Raw genomic sequence first — 6,705 nt, forward strand, 5'->3', positions numbered from 1 at the left:
ATCCTAGAAAGAAACAACTGGAGGCTTTAAACAAGGGATCAGTCAAACTTGTCTTTCGTCTTTGAGGCATGTTGGAGACTTGTCTATTGGGAATAGGAAGAGAGTCATGGAGGACTGTCAGGAGGCCCATGCACTGGACAGGGTGAGAGCTGGTGCCTCGTGCTTGGCAGTGAAGATGTGGACATAAGGTAGAGTTGAGGACTTTTTTGGCATATAATTCCATCAGGACTTAGGATGCATTGGGAGGGGGTTAAAGGGAAGGCACAGGAGGATGGAGGAGTTGATACAGAAGACCTCAGAAGAGGCAGGACAATAGGAGCCATCAGAGGTAAGATATGGAAGGAATACTGCTTTTCAGAACTAGGTAAGAAGAAACATACAGACAAAGCAGCACTCTGACACCTGGGCAAATTCCTGAACCTGCCTTTTCTGTAGAACAGAAGATTGTTGTTGGAATTAAATCAGGTAGGCATGCTAAAGGCCTGGTGTCAGAGCTGGCAGGAAGCCAGGACTACAACAGTGAGAGAGGAAGAATTTTGAAACGGAGGCAGAGAAGCAGAAGGCATTTCTTCCCTCTTGGTGAACTAGGAGAGGAGATTTTCTGAGAGAAAGGTCTGTGGGGGAGTGTACTCAGCAGTGAAAACATTTAGAGAGTTCCACAAGGAGGCTGAGGAGGCCAAGAATTGTGGCTTGCAAGATTATTGCAAACTCTGTGATTCAGTGACTCCCTCCCTGCCCTTGAAGAATGTTTTAAGCCAATGGCTTCATTCAAAGCTGAAATCTCTATGTACTGACTCTAAGAATAAAGTCCTACTAAAAAAACCCCTCAAAACCAAAAAACAAAACTAAAACCACTCCGAACCGGACCAAAAGAAAAAACAAAAGTTATGTTACAATTAGAAGATTTGACAGAAAACAGCAGTCAAGGCTGCTGTGTCTGGGAAGAGGCTCTGTAGTGATGCTTCCTTGTGTGAGGCATCTCCATCCATTCCAACCAGCAGCCTGAGCCAGTGCAGCATGAAGACTTCCAGTTGTTATCTCTCTGAAAGGGACAGAGTGGGTCCCTATGCAGTTTACTTCCAGATTCAAGCCCTGTGTGGATTTTCTTTACAGAGGGCCATGGAATTCAGTTATATTCAGCAAGAATGAGGAATAGCATGATATAAAATGATTTCATATGCAATTGAGTCAGCACCAGCTGTTAATGAGGATAGATTCTGAGACTTAAATATCCAGTTCATTCTCTTTTAAAACCCACTTAAAAACATATATTGACAGAACATTGTATGCATAAAATTTTTTAGGATGCTAAAAATCTACTTAAAAATTCAATTTTCTTTCTAGGTAGTTTTCTTTGCTCAACAACTATACATACTAGCACCTTTAAATTATTGTGTTTTTATTTTTTTCAATGTCCACTATTTTTGGGTTTTGACATTGACTGGATTACTCATTTTATACTTCTTAGTGTTGTTACGTAAGAAAATAAAATGTGCAAGTGTTTTTACATAGTTATTAACACAAGAAGCTAATTTAATGCTTTGTGACACTGATTTCACAGTTTTTCTTGTCTAAAAATTGCTGTAGCTTATTTTCAGGAAGCAACCTGTGAAATTTCCTGAAGTCCTGCTATTTTTCCTTCCCTTCCTTTTTCTCACATAGTTTCAAATTTAATTTAGAGGCTTGAGACATCCTTATTTCCGTTAAGGTTCTTATCCTTAAAAAATCTTGCTTAGAAAGAAATCCAGAGTGAATTTATAACCTTGGACTTGAGCATAAGTTAGGAAACAATGTCTATTGCAGACGGGTCGGAAAAAGATCGTCAAAAATGCAGCTCTTTTTGGTCTTTCTGGAAAAGCGATCTTTTTGTGTTAGTAGCAATTATTAAGAGACTCAGAAGAAGACACAGAAAAATGCTAGGTGGGAGTTTATTTATGATGCTATGGCTTTGCTGTAAAGTACAAAGTGCTTCAGTAAGATGGATGTTGATGTCCTATCGGAATTCTTAGTTTGAAAATATCAGAGAGCAATAGACCTTGGAATCCACCCTCTCTGACAGTGTTGTTGAGGCTTTCTTTGGTTGTCCACATGATTCTGTTTTCTGGGCTATTCCTGTTCAGTTAAAGTGAAGTTACAAGTTATTTATGTAAATATAAAATGACACCTATGTATTGAGTAAGTAAATATCTATAAACAGGAGATTTCACATGAGCAACTCAAAAGTAGCCAACTTTGTCAATTGCCAAGGTTTCAACTTACATTGTAACAGTATTTACTTTAAGACTGTGTTCTTGCTTTTTTGTGAACAGTGGCCAATTCTATAGTGTAAACTATGGGAACATTGTACAAAGTGAACATTCAAGCATAGGACATTTCCATTCCTCAGAAAGTTCAGAGTATTTATGGTCATTGCATTTGAACAATGATAGCACATTTAGTCGTTACAAGGAGCATAGGCTTGGAATAGAAGAAAAATGGGGAATGGATAAAAAAATATTTGGAATCCAGATTTCTGGTCACCAGGAAATAGATTTATTGCATGGTGACAATGAGAATATTTATATAGAAATCAGTCATGAAATCATTATTTCTGAGCTACGGAGAACCTTAAGTTCGAATGCAATTGAATATAACTCTCCTGTGTTCACAGACAATACAAGTAGAAGAGAAGGGAGGTGTCCTGCCTGGAGGAATTTAGTGAGTAGAGCCAGGACTAGAAGTGATCTCTATAGTGTGAAAACTAAACACTGTTTACTATATATACAGCCATCATGTAGTTGAGGTAGGGGAAATAAAAGGGATTGAGGAACGATCTTGAAAGTAAGTATCACTGAATTCTCTGCTGATTCCAGCCTTGCTGATAACGAGAACACTGAACCAGGTATAGCTAATTAAGTCAGGCCAAGGGGAAAAAGAAGAGTTGAGATTTTTCTTGATGTTTCTCACCTTTGCAGGCTGCAAACTGGAACTGCTGTAATTGAAGTTAAGAGACTTGGAATCAAATTCCAATTTTGATACTAACCTGATTAGATGCTTCAATTGTAGAATAAGAAGGCTGCCCTGAGTCAGAGGTTCTCAAGCTTCAGCATGTATCAGATCACCTGCAGGACTTGTTGCAAACGAGTTTTCTGGGCCCAACCTTCAAGATTCTGGTTCACTTGGTCCAGGGGGACCTGAGAAGTTGCCTAAGAATGCACATTGTCTGAGGATCAAATTCTGAGCACCAGTGATCTAGCCATGAGCTTCAATGTCTTTTCCTGTATAAAAAATTCTTAATCTTCTTACCTTAATCTTTTTAGCAAAGGGAAGTTTACACTCTCATGGTACTTGGAGGAGTTGGGGTGGGGAAATGTAGTAATGAAATCAAGTCTTATAAGATTTTCAGATGAAAGATACAAGCTATTTAAGTGTTATTTTAATATACTACTATGTTGAAAGCAACAAAGTTGTCGTAAGAGGAGTGTGAGATAGTCTACTGATTTTGGCAAAAGAAGATACGGAAGAATTATCCTCAGTGTGTCATAGGTTTTTTCAGTAGTGTCTTCCCATGGGAGCCAATCTCAAAACAAGCCCTATTTGTTTAAATTGGGAGTTGGTGGGAATTCCCCACAAGGAAAAATAGTTGTAAGATCAAAGCACTAAGTGAAAAAACATGAAACAAGAACTTATGTAGTTACTACCTAAAGAATTCTTCAGGTAAGAACTTTCAGTGACATTTTGTTGATGTCCTTTCATAGGTTATATGGCATGAAGCCATGATTTTAACTCCTTTATTTCTTTCTTGATCTTTAACACAAATAGGTTTGGTTGTTCTATTGATTTAAAGGCAACAAATGAATCAGAACAATGAAAAATGGGAAATTCCAAGTGTATAGTTCATTCCTTGTTCTTATGAGAGATCAGTTTTGCCTGTGGCACTATTTCTTTGGGGACAAGTGCTAGGTGAAGTCAGCTATGCTGTGGATTTTGATGGTTGTTGCCTTATGTACTATATGTTATCGAATTGCTAAATGGACATGCCACTTCCTTTTTACACATCATTTATTTTAGGCCAAGTTTTAAAAATCAATATTCCCAGGAGTTGTGACATGTTTTTGAAAAAAAGTAAGAATTGCATTTAAGATATAAAAATATGCCTTCAATATATAACCTATTTACGATTTTACATTTCTTTAATTGCAAAGTGACCCAAAATCTAAGCCACTTAAAAAGAAATGATTTGCTTTTTCTCTAAAAGTCTAATGCACTAGTAATCTCCTTTTGTTGAAGTGAGATATGACCCTTGTAAAATGTAAGTTTTTACGAAAGAAAGGAAGCTATCAGTTGCCTCTGTCTGATGGTTGTATAACAGAGTTAGAGTTTTACCCTGTTTTTCATTGACACAGCAGGAGGGAAGGCATGGGAAGAGGGGTCTTGCCATGAAAAGGAGCCTGATGGATCATTTAACCACATCTGGGAAACTTATCCCCAAAGAGCTGGTGGATGTCGTGGACCCTGAGTGGCCATTATGACACACTTGTCTGCACAAAAACACAAAGGAAAGTTCTGCAGATGGCATGGAAGTTACAGAGCTCCAAAACTAAAGACTCTTTTTTTTCTTAACTTGGTGGGTTTGTGACATTATCCTGTGGTTTTGTTTTAGATGAAACTATATCACATATCAGAAATTAAAAACAAGACTTGTCATAGCCATAATAGAAATCAGTTAGTAACAAGTGTTGTGGATACAGAAATTGGAACCCACATATTTTGCAGGTGGGATGTAAAATGGTGCAGTTACTTTGAAAGATAGTCTGACAGCATCTCAATGGTTAACTACAGAGTCAACATATAGCAGAATGGGGAATTCCACTCTTTTTTCTCTCTGTCCCTCACCCCTTCTCTTCATATGCTTTCAGGCCATATGCACTGAATACACTAAATAAAAATGTTTTGAGGGCATCTTATATATATTAAATTAATGAGTAAGGAACCATTCCTTGTCCCATACTGTTTGTAATCAGAAGCTCTTCCTTTCCCCCATCTTTCAGATTGTAAGTTCATTTTACTTTATAAAAAATAGATCCTAGAGTAATTTTCCCTTTTCTGGTCCTCCATGCCCTTGTTCAGTGCCTCTGTGGCTTCATGACACTAAGGTGTTAATGCCACCCTCCTGGGTTCTGGCACCCTCCCAGGAGATGCAGAGCTGAATGCCTATGCTGGAGAATGAGCACAGAAACCTTGACATAAGCTGTTCAACATAGGTAAACCTTTCCTGTTTCCTAAAGCCCCATCCCCAGTTGTTACCAGGGCAAAGTTGTGCAGCCTTAGCTCAGCTCATAATGATGGCCTGCCACCATCTCTATCTCTAGCTGGTCCCGGACCCTGCCCTCACAATGAGAAGGAAGACAGCTCTGAGTATCAGGGTCCCAGTTCTTTGGCGTCCCTTTGAGGATATGCACAGGGCTTTAATACAGAACTTTCAGCTTCTGCTTTACCTATTTCCTCTATTCCTAACTCAACAGCACCTACTTTCCTATTCTCAAGAATATTTTATAATTCATGTATACTGCACCCCCCCTTTTTTTTTCTGGCCATCACAAAAAAGTAAACCCACTGTTCTAGAAGTGGTATAAGAGAACTCGTGTTTGGAAAAAGAATTTATTATTTAAAAAGTAAAAGTAAACACACACACAAAACACAGCAACTCTTAATTAACTTCTTAGTTTAGGATTTGCTGCTTAAACACTCTTGATTGTTGCTAAATCTGGCCAGCAAATTTTAATAATCTATTGTAACATAAGCATTCTTTGTTTTCCTCTCTCTTTTTCTAACCTAAGACTTATACAAAGCCTTTTGTTTCACAATTTCCTATTGCATCATTAAAAAAGCAGAGACCACACATCTTCTTATGTCACAGCTGTTGGGCTCATGGCTGCCAGACCCTCGTCTATCTATAACGCATTTGAAATCAGAGCTGAATTTTATTTATTTTTGTATTTCCCCTAGCTTTTAACTTGTCCCATAAATTATTAGAGGAAAATTATTTCTCATCACCCCTTGTGTAGTGCACTACAAAAGGTAGTAAGATCATTGTCTGCATATACTCTTCAAAGAGAAATATGTTCAGTTTATGCCCATTAATCATCTGTTTGAATGATATGGTTGAGAAAAGAATAAAAGATGTAAAATCAGTACAGTCTTTCAGATTCCTGTACAGCTTTAAAAAAAAATCACACAAGGCTGCTTTTGTTTGAATATTTTAGTTTGCTGCTGCCGTTCAGAGAACTCCTAAATCACTACTCCAGATTCAGTCATTGTGGGCAAGTGTTCAAGACCAGCAGCCTTTGCTCCTGTCTAAACCAAGACAGCTCAATAAAAGGGAGAGAGCAAAGGCATGGAGAAGACACACACACACACACACACACACACACACACACACACACACACACACACAGAGTCTTCAGGCTCAGCTGGTGTTTTATGGTCTTTGCTGGTCTTGATGGGAACAGGGAACTGCTGACCAGCCAGGTTTCAGGGAATGGGAGCACCAGATGCAGCTGGTAGCTATTGTTGTCAAAGAATACAATAAGGGTGAGTTCACATCTACCTAGTACACAGATGCATGGGAATTAGGCATAAACGTTCAGTGCTGTATTGAGATTGCTGTAATTCTTGTTACATTTTTACAAAAAAGACCCACAGATTTTTTTTTTATTCCTTCTT

Source organism: Castor canadensis, chromosome 1 (assembly GCF_047511655.1).
Source record: "Castor canadensis chromosome 1, mCasCan1.hap1v2, whole genome shotgun sequence".
Taxonomy (NCBI): domain Eukaryota; kingdom Metazoa; phylum Chordata; class Mammalia; order Rodentia; family Castoridae; genus Castor; species Castor canadensis.